A 17008-nucleotide genomic window follows, 5' to 3' on the forward strand; every position below is an offset into this window, starting at 1 on the left:
AGAAAAACACCAATACAGTATATTAACGCATATATATGGAATTTAGAAAGATGGTAACGATGACCCTGTACGTGAGACAGCAAAAGAGACAGAGATGCACAGAACAGACTTTTGGACTCAGTGGGAGAAAGCGAGGATGGGATGATTTGAGAGAAGAGCATTGAAACATGTATATTACCATATGTGAAATAGATCACCAGCCCAGGTTTGATGCATGAGACAGGGTGCTCAAGGCCAGTGCACCAGGATGACCCTGAGGGATGGGATGGGGAAGGAGGTGGGTGGGGGGTTCAGGATGGGGAACACATGTACACCCATGGCTGATTCATGTCAATGTAGGGCAAAAACCACTATAATATTGTAAAGTAATTAGCCTCCAATTAAAATAAATTAATTAAAAAAAAACCCTCATTTTTTAAAATCCAAAACCCACCTGCTTCCTTTCTCTTCCTTCATTTAATTATATATTGACACCTAATACATGTTTGTTTCATTTTAAAATTTAAAACAGAAGACGGTCTTCATTAATACATCCCCATAATCGTTCTCCTAAAACAGATCTTTGAAGTATGACATTATCCACGTCCTTAGATTGTCTTTTCATTGTAACATTTTAGACAGGACTGATCATTTAAACACATGAGATTTTTTAAACTCTCATGTCAAATGTCTGTGAAAATTCAGCCTTCTCTCAGACTTCTCTGGGAGAACTAGGCTTCTCTGTAATTTACTATTAATACTAAAAGGAGTTCATGGGACATATATGGGAATCCTTCACACATGGAATCCCTTCTCCTTCTTGTGTTACTTTTTTAAAAATTGAGACATCATTCGCATACCATAGAATTCATCCTATTAACATGTTCAGTCCAGTGATTTCCAGCATATGCACATGGCTGCACAGCTGTCACTGCTATCTAATTCCAGAACATCTTCATCACCCAAAAGAACCTTGTTACCTGTCAGCAACCACTCTGCACTCCCCCCACCCCACCTCTTCCCTCAGACCCCGGCGATGGCTAATACGATTATAATCATTATCAAGGCTGATTTGTTAGGGAAGGGGACAGGTAGAGGCAATACATTCTTTTATGGCAGAAGATCCCCATTCTGATGGCTTGAACTATATAAAGAATATGCTTCAGCTTCACGTGTATGCATTGGTGAAGATAAATCAGCACCTTCCTCTTGAATTAATCTTCCTTTTACTATAATGCAGGAATCAAATCACAAAGACAGCACTGGCTTCCTCTGACTGCACTGCTGATCAACTCTAAACATGTGGTCATGGCATATTTCACACTCTTCCATCTCAAAATTCTGAGGCAATAACAAAGTAAAATCTAGCAATTACCACAAAAAGATAAACTAAATATAAAAAAAAAAAAGAGTAAGTCATCAAGATAAGCTAAATTCATACCAATGTTTGCTCACTTAGTTGGCAAAGCTTATCATAACATTTCTTGTGTTGAATGCATAACAGATTCTCTACAGATTTTTTTTCTCTTTTTAGAGTAATTAGATGAAAATTGATGGAGAAAAACTAGGGCTGACGTAGTTGAATATGCTGAGTGGATTTGTGACCCTAACTGCAATACCGCTTGGGGATCAGTCATATTTCCATATAATATGAAATGCTACTTTATTGTTACCATAATTCCACAAGAGAAAAATTAAGGAATCGCTGTAAGTTACCGGTGATCCTCCTTAATTTCGCACATGCAATTGTGCAACAAATCCAACTTCTATTCATTTCCTCCTGCAGTAAACAATATAGATGACATGTCATCCCTATTACTTCCTGACCAATATCTTCTCAAAAGCAGCTGAAGAAGAAAATGTTTTAAGTCTGTTTATAAAAGTAACACATGCCTCTACCATAAAAAATTGAACATAGGAAGAAAACTTACCATCTATAATCTCCTTATATAGATTAATACCATCCAAATTTTCACACAGTTCTTTCCAGACCATTTTTTCTACACATTTGTACACAGTTGAGATCTTGCTGTATCTAAATTTTGCACCTGCCTTTTTCACTTTACATCATTCCATCAGCATCTCCCCACTGAAAAGTCTTGACAAACAGTCCTTGAGTGCAGTACACCATCTTCCTGATAAACAGATGTAAGAATTTACACACACACCTCATGTTCTCCTCATGCTATGTATTCGAAATTTTCCCAATCTGAAGCCACTATTTCTAATTTAAAATGATTTTTTATTTACCATGCACACATTTCTTTTACAGACACACATCCCGTGCACGTAGGCCACACATTTTCATTTTGGTTCCAGAGGACTTGGTTATTTCCAAGTCATTGTGATGCAGAGTCACTGCCAAAACCCACATTCCTGTCTGAGAAAAAAATATCACCCATATCATTAGGAGTTTGGAATGAACAAACAATGGGGCATAAATTCTTTAAACCACTTAGAAATGAAAGGCCATGCCCTCAATCAGTCAAAAAGCATTTTCTCCTATCCTAAGCTTGCCATCAGAGCTGTCCTCTGACCTCTAGTACCAAGAATGTGGGGAGGGAAGATCCATTCTGTCTGACTGTGTCACTGTGGCAATGGCTATCTTATAGAGTCGACCTTGACTTTCACCTTTAGATGCTCTTCTCTGGCAGATCAGCATCTCACAAAGGTGACCACAGAGCAGAGGGTACATTTCAGGAAGAAGGCTGCTGCACCCCAAGCCGAACCTGCAGGCAGCAAGCCCTCCCGGACAGACAGCAGGTCAGGATGTAAATGAGAAGCGAGACTCCAGGGCCCACGGTCAACTACTGACCCAGCCAAATAAATACAACCAGGAACTTCCAATTCTTTATCTCAGTCCAAATGCATATTACTTTTTAAAATTAACATAAAACAAAACTTCCTTGCCGAAACCTCAGAGAGAGTCCAAATCAAATATTAAAACAAAGCCAGCCAAAAAACATGAATTTGACCCTGGCAAGAGCCTTCATTTTTAAAAATAAGGTTGCTTATTTACTTTACCTTATCTGCTGCTCCACTATTATTAAGCTATTTCCTTCTGACCTCAGAGGTACTATTAAATAGTACCTAAATAAACAACAAGGTCCTACTGTACAGCACAGGGAACTATGTTCAATATCCTGTGATAAACCATAATGGAAAACAACATAAAAAAGAATATATATGTACGTGTAACTGAATTACTCTGCTGTTCACCGGAAACTTATACAACATTGTAAATCAACTATATTTCAATAAAATAAAATTTTTTTAAATAAATAAATAATACCTAGAATCATTTCTCTCCCTTCCAAAAGGCTCCTTTCTTCTTAGTAAGAAATAAATAAATGTTTTCTTCCTAATCTTGGTTCTAAGGTAATCAACATTACTCTTCTAGCTGTTGAAACAGAATGCTAGCCCACCTGAAGTCCTCACCTGGTGCTTTTCTCACTCACGTGTGGACACCAGGCCATTATCCAGTCACTGTGATGAGACACTGAGATGTTTCCTTCCCTCTGTCTCACAAGCAGCTGCTGAACTTACCCCCTGAACAAGATGAATTCAGCCTCAACCTTCTTGAGGCTGAATGAGGGACCCAAAGGCCCTGCCACCCTATAAACATCCAGTAAAGTCCAGTCCTGTGCACTGTGGCATAGAGGACATCACCTAACCCTGAGAGGTCTCAGGACTAACCAATTTCTAGGAAGTAGGGTAAGAACAAACCATATGGAAACCTACTATTATTTCTGACATGGGGCAGGAGATCAAATATCTGGTGACTCTATTCATGATATACAGACAGTTCTTTTTCCACAATGTCCCTCACTAGTTATTCATTTTGGCAAAATGCACAAATGCTTCTAATTCACTTTTAACTCCATTCAAGCAAAACCACCTTCCTCTTTTCATAGAACACCCACCAGGCTACTGTCTCCCCAACCCAAGCCCTGTCCCACTCCCGTTCACAGCTTTTCTCTTTTGTTCTTCACTGTGCTCAGTTCCGTGCTTATCTGAGAAAAGGAGGGAGAGATCATTTTGTAATATACAGAAACATCAAATTGATCTGTTGTTCACCTGAAACTAACAAAGAGCTGTAGATCAATTATACTTAAGTAAACGAATTAAATTTCAAATAATAAAATAAACATTACATCCTGGGGATGTACTGCTTAGCATGACCGCTACAGTTAACAACAATGTATTCTCTACCTGAAAGTTGCTAAGAGAGTATATTTGAAAAGTTGTCATCACAAGAAAGAAATATATATAACTATGTGAGGTGATGTTTGCTCCCTCAATTTCTTGCTGTGATCCTTTCACAACAAATCATTCTGTTGCCTACCGTAAGGTAATATAATGTTATATGTCAAGCATATCTCAATGAAATGTGAGGGAGAGGGGGAGGGAGGAAATACCCTACTACCCACCTTAGTATATATGTTAATGCATGGAGAGACAGGTGCCAGTAAACTTGTACCCAGTTCCCTCCAGAGATACACTTCCAAAGCTCCCTTAAATGCACTTTTTCCAAGATGAGGTGGCATTGCTACCACAGGCTTCTTTCCCTGCAGCCTCTCTTTCTCCCACTGTTTGATGGTTCTGGGACCATTTAAACCTATTTGTTGTTACTCAGTTGCTCAGTTGTGTCCAACTCTTTGCGACCCAATGGACTGCAGCAGGCCAGGCTTCCCTGTCCTTCACTATCAACAGTTGGCTCAAATTCATGTTCACTTGAGTCGATAATGTCATAACAGGTAACCAAAAGCAAGTGGTGATAGTGCTGGACCAACCACAGAGAAATCAAAGATTATCACAGTGGCTACTGTAAAATAATAGTAAAACTAGCAAGTCTGCAATTACAGCACTGTGCAGCAAACACTGCCTATTTATGGACTCTTTCACCCTCACCACAACCCTAAGATGGATATTGTCCCCATTTTATAGATGAAAAACTGAGGCCTAGAGAGGTTAAGTAACTACCTAATATCACCTAGCCAGTGAGTGGGAGAGTAAAGGAAGGAGTAGGCCCTCTAACCCTAGCAGTCTGGCCCCAGAATCCAAGCTCTTAACTTGTCCAAGAGAAATTATGTATTTTACAGAACCAGAGTCGCCTTCAAACAAAAAAGGAGAAAAAAAAAAAAAGAGTATCAACTAGGAACTGATGAGTGGAAGTCCCAATATCACAAAGGGCTTCCTAAACATCTCTGCATCTTGGGAGCATTGCCAGCAATTGATAAGGAACAATAGCCAGAGCAGTCAGAGGCAGGGCACAATTTCAAAAGATATGAAAGCGATCGTCAAAGTAAGATTCTAGATCAAGGCTCCACGGAGACGGAACATGGGAGCTCGCCTGTGCCAGTGTTTCATTTCCATAGTGCACCCCTGCCCTAAACAGGGAGCACCTCGTTTGGGGGCTGGCTAAAGAAACAGTTCAATTTTTTTCTGCAGAAAGGGATCGAGATCTCAGTCTATAAAAATAAATTCTAGCAGGTACAAACTAGTGTATATAGGATGGATGACCAACAAAGTCCTACTGTATAGCATAGGGAACTATACTCAATATTCTGTGATAAACCATAAAGGAAAAGTACATAAAAAAAGAATGTATATATGTGTGTATAACTGAATCACTTTGCTGTACACTAGAAATTACAATGTTGAAAATCAACTATACTTGACTAAATTTTTTTAAAATGAAATTATTAACAATGGGCCTCAAAAAACAAACCCCTCTCCCACAGCACTCAAGGTTTCTCTCCAGAGCATCTTCCAGATGGCTTCCTGTTCCTCCACCTTCAACCTGATCACTACACTTGCTCTGTTATTAATGAGAACAGTCCTAGGCAGAAACACATCTCTAATATGAATAAAGCTGATCTGTGGAAAGAACTAACAGTTTTAAGGGCCCAAACTTTTAAAAAAGAAAAAGGATTTTTAATTGTCAGGTGAAAGTCACTCAGTTGTGTGCAACTCTTTGCAAGGTACTTTAATTGCCAAGGTGTTACCAAAAAGAGCTCCAAGACTGAAAATACTTAATGAAGTAGTAATGTAAACATTCCTTTTTCCCTTAAATGCTCTCCTCCTCCTTAAAAACACTCCATTAATAGTTTGGTACATGCCATACCAGACTTCTCTTTGGAACTCTAGTACCAAAACGCCAGTGTTTTTGTGGCATCATGCCATTCTTTCTATATTTGAAAATGTTAAGTCTAAATCATTCATGTACAGATGTACATAGAGAGTTAAAGCACAGATGTTAAAGCAACATATAACCCCCATGTGCATCAGTGATGCATATACATAGCTTAGTTTCTTGAACTAAATAAGCATTAAGAAATAGTTCAATAAGCATTTTTTTAAAACATCCCTGTACCTCAACTGTCTTTGGTGTGGGGGCGTGTCCCCCTTGTGCCCACATCCCCTGCACTTTGGGGCCCTAGGAGTCTAAACCTCTTCATTCATTTTATGAAGCAACAGGGTCCCACACAGAGCCAGCTGGGAGCAGCCCCAGGGATAGGCTGGGAGCATGTCTGGCAATGGCCCCAAGCATTACTCCCTGGGAAGCAAACTGCCTTTCACCCACCTGCTCCGAACACACTTCTAGCATAACTGGGAGGGAAGGCTGATTCTGGCTAAAATAAGTAGTGCTGGGGGAAAAAAAGGTCTGGACAAAGAGAACACGCCTGGAGCTGCAGGGAAGAAGAGCAGGATTCTAGCCCCTGACACAAGGAAGCCACCCAGACCCAGGGAGGCTGGAAAGCAGCCTGGAGTTGTCCCCTTCCTGTCCCTGAGGCAATCTCCTTAGAATCAATCTCCTGAACATCACCGCTCCCCTCCTAATTGTAAAATTACTCTATTTGGAGCTCTGACAGAAATGAAAGGCCCAAGCTGGCTTGCAGGAAAATGGAAGTGATGAATAAACATAAGAGGCTCAATTTCACTCATGTTAATTGCCATTTCCTTAGTTACAGCAAGACACGCAGGAATGGTTTTAATCGAACAGGCAAATGGTAAGCATAAGCACGTCTGAAACATTAAAAAGCAGCATGTGAATCTCTAAGTCCAGCAAAATATAAGTGATCCAGATTTCAGATGTTTAAACTACTGAAAGAGGGGCACTATACCCATAAAAACACTAGCATTTTGGTACCAGAATTACAAAAATTGGTGTAATAGACACTAAGGACAAGTTCTCAGTTTAAAGGGGCTGGGAAAGACAGGAAAGCTCTCACTGGATGACAGAGCTAAAAGCCCACATAACACGGGGTCGTCAGAGGAGAGAAGAAGTGAGGCAGAAGAGATGGCAGGTACCAGGCTAGCCCGGAAGTGAGGGGCCCACCTCAGGGTGCTGACTCCTGAGCACGAGGAGCAGAGGCCTCATCAACAAGAACAAGAGCTGTGGCGAGAGCCCAGGGCTCTGATCCCAATTTCTGGGCTGTCCACGGGGGCCCCTGCAGCCTCCCCAGGAATAAGACACGAAGTTCCCATGAAGTTCATCATTCCCCACAGTGGTCGTGCTCAGGCCACTTGTCCCCAGCCAAGCCCTCTTTCTTCTAGGGGAACCCACCCCCCGACTTCTTCCAGCCCTTGAAATAGAAGTTTTCTGAGCAAGGCCACCATTTCCTTGCAGCAGCACACCTCCCTGGCCACAGTGAGTGGGCTGAAGGCTTGGAGAGGTGATTTACTCCAAGTTGGGAGAATAGAGACTCTTGCCCCTGGTGATGGGGCTACAAGATGTGAGGCGGGGCCGTGGTGGCTGAGTGCAATGCTGAACGGAGTGTCCCAGAAGCCACTGGCCAGACAGAGCAAGACCCCTCATGACCCACCCCATGCTGTCGCCACAGTAATCCATCCTAACAACCCTCCCGGCCAGTGGTCTGCCCCAGTAATGCCCTCTCTGGCTTGAACTGGTTTGAACTGAGTTACTACTCAATCAAAGTCTACCTGACTTCTTCATCACAATCAGAAAGGTTAATATCAGTTCTTTTCTTTACAAAGCTGTTAAAAAAAAAATACTCCTTAGGTTGGGCTAGAATTATACGAAGAATTGAACAAAATCACGCACCTACCCTCACTGTCCAACAAAAACCAGCTGACTATCCACTTAGCTTTCTTCAGCATCTCCCATCTAAGCCCAGTGAGTATGAGCTGATATTTAGGTTCTGGTAGATGTGAAAGCACTTGGAAAAAGGAAGGAGCATTAAGAAGAAATGGATTATGGTAGTTTTTTCCTCACAACTCTCTTATTTTGTGTTTAAAAAAAGAAAAGAAAGAAAAGCTAATGGGAATAAATGACAACAACAGAGATCCCACTTCGTTAATCCACTTCAGGGTAGCCTTTGTAAAGGTATCCGGATGCCCTCCTCCTGACTAATGACGTCCCCTACCCTGCTAATGTCTTAAGATAGCCCAGACAGAACCTATTTGCATCAATCACTTAAGGGGGAAATGAGATTAACAAAAATAAAATTATTTATTTTATATCCTTATAAGACTTGCTTTTATCTGAAAGGTCAGAAGCAGTAGAAAGGTGCTTCAACACTGCTCCTGGCAACACAGAAGCATCGTTTCACTTGCCCAGCGAAAAGGAACAAACATTCAGGAAAATAACACCCAGGACTGGTTCCAGGGCACTCACACAGCACCGGTGGGTGGGCAACGTGGCCCACTCTGACCCATCAATTCAACTCTTCAGAAGTTCCAGCACAGACACACACAAGAGGGCCAGAGCACGCGCATGTTCAACAATGCTGAGTGCAGTGATGCTTGTGACCAAAAAAACCAGGAACAACCTAGATGTTGACAAATATGGATAAAGAAATGATAGCTAAAAACTCATGGAAGAAAATCATACATTAAAGCTACGTTAACTCAGCCTAGTCTACACCACCCACATCAGCACCCAGAGTTTCTGGCCCTTCAATGGCTTCCATTCTCCCTCAAGTTGGTTCCCAGGCCTCCTAAGGTACCAGAGGCACCTACCTGGGGCTCCAGCTCCACCCCACGAGTGTAGAACATGCCACTTCTCTCAGAACATCACCTCTACTAAAGACACCCGTGACACGCTGCTTTGTGGAGTCACTGAGCTGTCTCCCTTCTCTCGTCCAAAAAAGGCCCAAAGCCCCTCTCTTCCACAAAGCCTTTAAGGATGATTAAACACAAATTCCAACCCACTACCAGGCCTGGCACCAAGCACTTCCTACCCATCTATAACCCCAGCCATCTGGTCCACAACAGATAGTCTTTGCCCCTACCCCAAATCCCTGGTGAAAAATCAGTTGTAGCCAGATAATTCCTCCAGGTCAACTCCCATCTCTATTCAAGCCAGTTTCACCCAGTTTCTCTGGATTCTTTGCTGTGGTCCTTGTCACAGATTCTTCCTCTGCTTAACCTGTTAAGGAGATAACTCAGTGGTGTTAGTCAGCTCTTGATTACCTATTCACCTTGGATGCCATCTGACAATTTCCCCCTTGGCCCAAAGCTCTAACTAGTGAGGGCTTCCCTGGTGGCTCAGCAGTAAAAGAATCCACCTGCCAATGCAGGAGTCATGGGTTCAATCCCTGGGTCGGGAAGATCCTCTGGAGAAGGAAATGGCAACCTACTCCAGTATTCTTGACTGGGAAATCCCATGGACAGAGGAACCTGGTGGGCTACATACAGTCTAGGAGTTGAAAAGAGTCAGACACGACTGACTGAGGGACTAAACAACAAACGACAACTACTGCTGAACTGTGTCTACAGGAACCTGCACCTCCTTCAGTCCTGTCTTCTGTTTCATTTGTTTTCCATAGTCTTCTTTCTTTTCCTCATACAAAGTGTCCTTTAATATCTTGCTAAATCCAAGAAGACATTCTACTGTTACTTGCCTTTCTATATTTCTTCCACAGTTGTTTAAAATATACAGATAGATAACCATCTTTCTGGGTTTTTTTTTTTTTTCCTTTCACCTCTCTGTTTCTATTTTGCCTGCCAGGAAGCCTAGATTCCAAACCAAATTTCATCACATTAATTTTATGTTCACAAAGGATTAGGCGGCCTTAAATTCTTTATGAATATAAATGTACCTACATAAGACTAATTTTAAACATTTTCTTCTTTCTTCACAGTAGTTCCTTTTGGGGATAACTATCAAAGTATACACTTAATTCCTGCTATACAAATAGACAAAGGATATACATTTCAAAAGTAAATGAAGCCAACTGATAAATGGAGAAGAAATGATGGAATCAGAAGATCACTGTTTAGCATCCAAATAATTATCTTAGGCAAGGATCATCAACAAATACTAAAGCTAGTAGGTGACAGCTTGATGACAGGATATTTACATAGTCTCAAAATATCTCCCCACAAGATACCTACTCATTATAAGAGGAAAAAATAACAACTTTCGGAACTAACCTGGCAAACATCTCTTTACCAACTAGGACAAGAAAACCACGTGCCTTCTGATATGACACAATAATCACTTCCATGGTTTTCCCACTGCAAAACACACAACCAATCGAACCATGAGAAGCAGAAAACAACCTCAAATGGAAGGACTGTACAAAATAAACAGCCTGGTTATTAAGTCAAGAAAGACAAGGACAGACTGGCAATGAACTGCTCCAGGTCAAAGGAGACCATACAGGTGAGAATGAAAATGCGGCCGGGGAGCTTAATTGTAGACCACAAAGTTTTTCTTTCCTTTGCTATAAAGGACATTAGCAGGATTAACAGGTGAAACATGAGTAAGATTCACAGACTGGATCGTGTGTGCTTGCTCGGGCGTGTTCCACTCTTTGCAACCCCATGGACTGTAGCCCTCCAGGCTCCTCTGTCCGCGGGATTCTCCAGGCAAGAATACTGGAGCGTAGCCCTCCAGGCTCCTCTGTCCGCGGGATTCTCCAGGCAAGAATACTGGAGCGGGCTGCCATTTCCTCCTTGAGGGATTAGTACTCTTATCAATCCTACTACTGTGTTAGGACCTGTATTAAGGTCCTAGACCTGTAGTAAGACTATATAAGTGAATGCCCTTGTCTTTAGGAAACATGAATACTTAGGAGCAATGGAACACAACGTCTACCACTTCCTGTCCAACAGTTCACATACAGAGAAGATACACAAGTGGTGAAAGACTGCCACTGGGGTCTGGATGAAACACATGGAAACTCTGCACTGGAATGTTTGGGTTCAGGGAAGGGTTTGAGGTATAACTGACATACAACATTATGTTAGTTTCAGGAGGACAACATAATGATTCAGTATTTGTATACACTGTGAATGATCACCACAGTAAATCTAGGTAACATCCATCACTACACACAGTTACAGAATTTTTTTTTCTTGTGATGGGAACTTTCAAGATTTAGTATCTTGTCAACTTTCAACTATGCAACGCAGCATTACTAACTTCACCATGCTGTACATTACACTACCAGGACTCAGTAATTTTAGAGCTGGACATCTGTACCTTTTGACTCCCTTCACCTACTTTGCCCAACCCCCAACTATTGCCGCTGGCAGACATTTGTGAACTTGGTATGTGTTGTTTAGATTCCACATTAAGTGAGACAATACAGGATGTATTTGTTTTTTTCTGTCTTAGTTCACTTAGCACTATATCCTCAAGGTCCATCCAGGTCACAAATAACATTATTTCATTCTTTTTTATGCCTGAATAATATTCCATCAGATTGAGCTGGTCAAAAAGTTCATTTGGGGTTTTCTGTAACATTTTACAGAAAAATCCGAACTTTTTGGCCAACCAATTCATCCATCAATGGACACTTAGGCTGCTTCCATATCTTGGCTATAGTAAACAATGCTTTTTTCTAGCTTTGTGAAACTTCCCTGTATGTTTGAGTATTTTCCAAAATAAAGAGTTTAAACAGTATGTAAGGTCATGATTCCATTAGGACCAGTCAAAAAACTTGTTTTAAATACACTGATCTTAAATAGTTTTAGTTTTTTATTAAAGTACAAAATGAGCTGCTTATCTGTCACTCAGGACCCAGTCTCCTCAAGTCATCACTGTTAGCTGTGGGGTACATCCTAACACTCTTTTGCTCTGATAAATATACTATAAATATCGTTGCAGCATTATAAAGGAAGCAGTATTGCTCCGATGCGGATGTGGGCTGTAAGGACTGACTATCCAGATTAAAGCAACTTTCCAGTTCTGTGACCCTGGGCAAGTTGCTTCTCTGCTCTTAAGAGGTTCCCAGCTGTTGAATGGGAGCAATCCCAGGGCTTATCAGGGGTACTTGCCTCATGATTAAACAAAGCAATGAACAAGAAGTGCTTCACGGATCCCGATACACAATGAGTGCTTCATAACAGTGAGCTATTCGTAAACATCAAAATCATGGATTCATCAGCCTCATTGTCGACTCTGTGCTCTCACCCTAGCTATTTCTCTTTCTTTTTGCTCTGACATTCAATTTATGATTTCAATATGTATCCTTATTTCAATTTGAGCTTTCTGAAGCAAGGTGAAATATCAGTTAAAAATAAAAAGAACAAATGAAACCCTCTGAAAACAGGGGTCCTCCATCAGCGGACTGCCTTTGCCAGTAGGTTTTAAACTCACTCTTAGAATTCCAGGCCAGCTGCTGCTCTGCTCAGGGCCTCTGTTATCAACAGTGCATGGTTTAAGGATTCATATCTTGTTACAAAGGATCCAAGGCCTCTGCTCCAAGGAACAGGCTGACCAGGACTAAGGAAGGCACACAAACTCAGTCCCACATAAAGGTTCCCTTTCTACAGATCTTGTTATCTTTGGGCCCAGTAGCTGCATATCCTCATCATCTTCCTCTCACTGACCACACGCTACACTCCAAGCAGCCCTGGCACCTTCGTATACAGGCTCCCTGCACCCTCATAACAATGCTACGTACCAGCTATCACCAGACTCATTTCACAGATGAGCAGACTGACCTGCTCAAATGGCAGAGCGAGGATGAGAATTCAGACTGTTCATCCTCCAATCCGAACTACTTACAATGCACTTTGCTGCCCTTGCATATACATGAACACACACTCAGGAAGAAATGCCATTAACTACATACATAAAGGACACCATTTTTATTTGACAAGTCACATAAATTTTCTTAGAATAATTCCTCCTGGCTTATTTTTATTTTTTTGCTTTGCTTTTGTTTTTGTTGAGCATCACTCACTGCAGCTTTCCTACTTAGAAGAGAGGCACCTGTCTTTTAAAACTAAACCCAGAAAAATTCAACTTTTGCAGCCGAGGGGACAAGGCAGCAGGGAAACCCTGGGAAGAAGGAACAGCCTCTGAGAAGCCTCATCACTGTGGCAGCATAAAACAGAGAGCCAGAAACAAAGTCACTTAATCTGAATCCAATCATCCTTTCTGGCTCTCCTCTCAAGGACACCAGGGGGAAAATTAAAACCTCAATGAAAGTCAAGGCTCTGGAGATAGGCAAGGGGCACAGAGGAGCCTCCCTTATTTGTCAGCACCTTCCCCTCAGGCCAGAAAGGGCACCTGAACCAGGGCAGCGGTCATACTATGCTCCATAGAGCAGCTAAGGAAGAGACAAAAGCTTCTACAGTCTATACTGAGACGGTGCTGCTAGACACGGAGGAACGGAGAAACGAGAAGGAAGAGAAGTCTCCCTGAATTTGCAACTCACTCCTTTGAATCCGTCCTGGTCCCATTTAACCCCATCTTTCCACCAAGGCCTCTCCAACTTTATAGATGCCTTACACTCCTATCTTTAGACCACTAAGACCATTAGGGCAGAGATTAAGGAAGCCCTCACTTAAAAGAGATGCTACAAATTTCAAGTCAGCATGGCCTGGGCCTTGAGACAACAATGTCCTCATGTATCAGATCCAGACAGAGTGAGACTGCCCAGCTCTGGCTGGACACTATGAGAAGGGACCATGCCTGGCCTGTCTTTTCCCCAGGGATACCCAGCCCTCAGGGCACTATCCACACAGGATCAGTGCTTAATTCACTTCAGTCATTGCATGAACACTTTAGGTTCAAGGCCCAGAAACCTTGATTATTAGCTCTGTCATCTTGATCAAGTTACCTGATTTATCTGCACATCAATGTCCTCATCTGTTAAATGAATATAGCAAGATTCATCTCATCTGGTAATAATAAGTTAAAAATGAACACATATTTAGCACAACTTCTGGTACTGTTGGCTCAGACAGTAAAGAATCTGCCTGCAATGCAGGAAACCCAGGTTCGATCCCTGGGTTGGGAAGATCCCCTGGAGAAGCAAATGGCTACCCACTCCAGTATTCCTGCCTGGAGAATCCCATGGACAGAGGAGCCTGGCAGGCTACAGTCCATGGAGTTGGACACAACTGAACATACACACACACAAACACACACACACAATCTAGAAAAGAAGTCTCACAAACAAATAAAGACTCCATCTCTTCCATGTCTCTCCCCACAGTCACTGTGACATCATAGAAGACTTACAAAGTCCACACAGTGACACCCTGGATTGGGGAATGGGGGTGAAAAGCACCCCCACAGTGTAGTCCTGGGGTGTTCCAGCTGTATGAAGGCACTATTTAAATAACCAATTACTCATTCCCCAAGATGACCCAACAAAGTCCAAAGCTGATACCAAGCAGGACCCTGTAGAGGCTCCTGGGCACGATCAGCCTCCTCGACTTTCCCTGAGTTCCAAAGGGCAGATGGAACAGTTGCTAATCCAGGAAGCGAAGAGATGCAGAGACAAGGGAGGAGCAGCCAAGAAACACAGTGCAGCCCTGAAGCAGGGTCCTGGTTCCACCTCAAGGGACACATAGTTTTGGGGGGCAGAAGCCTGATGTGCCCCCTTTGCCAGGCAAAGCAACAAAGCTATTCTTTTCTACTTCACCCAAAACTCTGTCTCCAAGATTCAATCTGGTACCAGTGCACAGAGGCTGATTTCAGCAAAGTCAACTCACAGTAAACGATCAGTGACAGGCTAACAGAACATATACTGACCCTAAAATGAGTCTGCATTAAAGAGCCAAAAAGGCAAGCTTCCTAAAATATCATATAAATGCTCCAAAAGCAAACTGAGTTCTATCAAAATGATGGCTTCCCCTATTCCCAAATTAGGTACAAACTATAAGGCTCACTCTTCTCCCAAATGAATCATGAACAGTTCCCACCAGTAAAGAAAAGTATCTACACACCGTAGGTGCTCACTGTTTCAGTTAGTGCTGGAGCTAGTAAACCACAGTCCAGGGGCCACCGACCTCCACCTGTTTATGTAAATTAAGTCTTGCTGGAACACAGCTACAGCCACTCAAGAACACATTATCTGGGGCTGCTTTTCCATTTATAATGGCCCAAACTAGTTAAATATTTACAAGATGACCACAGGGCCCACCAAGCCTAATATATTTACCATGTGATCTTCAAGAAAGTTTGCTAACCTCTATTCTAATGAAAGAAACACTGGCTAGGAAATCAGAGTCCTACATTTAAATCCCAGTTCCATGATCACAAAGAGAAATTATCTCGTCAATTTTCAGTAATTTCCGTGATCTCATGTATAAAATTAGGATATCACCATCTACCTTGCAGGAATGTTTTGAAGAATAAATGAGATATTAAATGCATATGGTAAATAAGCAAGAATCAGTAGCTATTAAACCTTAATCAAAACCAGGTACAAACCTGTCTACCACATTAATACTCAAAGGTAAAGTGATCCAGGCTCCAGCGAACTATTTTTTAAAATAAGACACTGTGTTGGCATTCATCTACATTCTCTTACTAGGAAAATACCTAAGTGCTATCGTTTTGGAAGGTCAAAAGTACTTCTCTTTTCCCCTTATCTTTTTAGTCCTGAATTCAAAAAGAAAAAACAAATGTCAAGAAGCCAAGCTTCAGAGAATTGTCTATTACAAAGTGAATCCCTTCAAATAAAACCTGAAGTGTACTTCAGGCTCTGACTGAGTAATCTCAATCCATGATTAAGGAAAATAAAACAGGTGTAGGTCCCTAAAAAATACACTTCCAGATCTCAGTAAAGCAACCAGGAATATTTGCCAAGAGTGCCCCTAAATTCCTGAGTTCACGCAGGGAACTAGGATGTGTTGAGCACCTGCGATGTTTCAGGTTCTAGGCTTCAGGTGTGAACAAGGCACATGGTCACCACACTTAAGAGACCTTACAGACCAGAGGGGTGCTCAGCACTGGGTAAGATCAGAACCACATGACATGACCTTGACACCAAAGCCATCAGTATGAAGTCAAACAAGCTATCAGAGCTTGAGGCCCCTGAGAGAAGACCTAGTCAAACACCTGCCCTGCACAGACAGATAAAATAACTTGTCCATGACCACATGCAAATCAGCAGCAAACCCTGTTTTCCTTTCCTTCCCAGAGCTGTCTTTCTTGGAAATTACTTCACAAAGGTTCTCAAGTCTTAATCTTTCAGTCCACTATGACTACAATTCCTTCAAACCTCTGGGTTCCTCTAGACAGTGTTACTACTTTCTTCTGTCTTCCCACCAATTCTGTGCATCTTTATTACTGCTTCCCTGGTAGCTCAGCTGGTAAAGAATCCACCTGCAATGCAGGAGACCTGGGTTCAATCCCTGGGTCGGGAAGATCCCACGGAGAAAGAAACTGGCAAACCCCTCCAGTGTCCTTGCCCGAAAATCTCATGAACAGAGGAGCCTGGAGGGCTGCAGTCCAAGGGGTCACAAAGAGGTGGGCACGACTGAGCGACTAACACTTTCTTTCACTTTATTAATGCACACGCAACACTGATTGTAACCATTCACTTATATATCCTTCCCACCCCTCCCAGACTATGAGTTTAGTGAAAACAGGAACCAAGTCTTGACACTGACTGTGAATGTATGAAAGCTGATTATGTGGCTGGCATATAATAACTGTATGCATGCATGCTAAGTCGCTTCAGTCGTGACCAACTCTATGCGACCCCATGGATAGTAGCCCACCAGGCTCCTCTGCCCACGGGATTCTCCAGGCAAGAATACTGGAGTGGGTTGCCATTTCCTTCTCCATAATAACTGTATATTCACTCTC

The 17008-nt window shown here is 42.2% G+C and overlaps 1 protein-coding gene across 24 annotated transcripts in view; it reads right to left on the reverse strand.

The window, feature by feature from the left end:
• Positions 1 to 17008, reverse strand: part of CLASP1 (cytoplasmic linker associated protein 1) — a 274282-nt gene that overhangs the window by 206440 nt on the left and 50834 nt on the right. For 3 of the 24 annotated variants that reach the window (XM_081576043.1, XM_081576035.1, XM_081576037.1), the window contains exon 1: positions 14361 to 14417. The exons of 20 other annotated variants lie outside the window; for them this stretch is intronic. The gene's annotated coding sequence lies outside the window, so the exon portion shown is untranslated. Of the gene's footprint in view, positions 1 to 14360; positions 14419 to 17008 lie in introns of those variants that run through there. One more of the 24 variants, XM_081576039.1, reaches the window with a different exon arrangement.

The sequence above is a fragment of the Giraffa tippelskirchi genome, chromosome 3, assembly GCF_054371585.1.
Source record: "Giraffa tippelskirchi isolate mGirTip1 chromosome 3, T2T-mGirTip1v1.2.pri, whole genome shotgun sequence".
Lineage (NCBI taxonomy): Eukaryota > Metazoa > Chordata > Mammalia > Artiodactyla > Giraffidae > Giraffa > Giraffa tippelskirchi.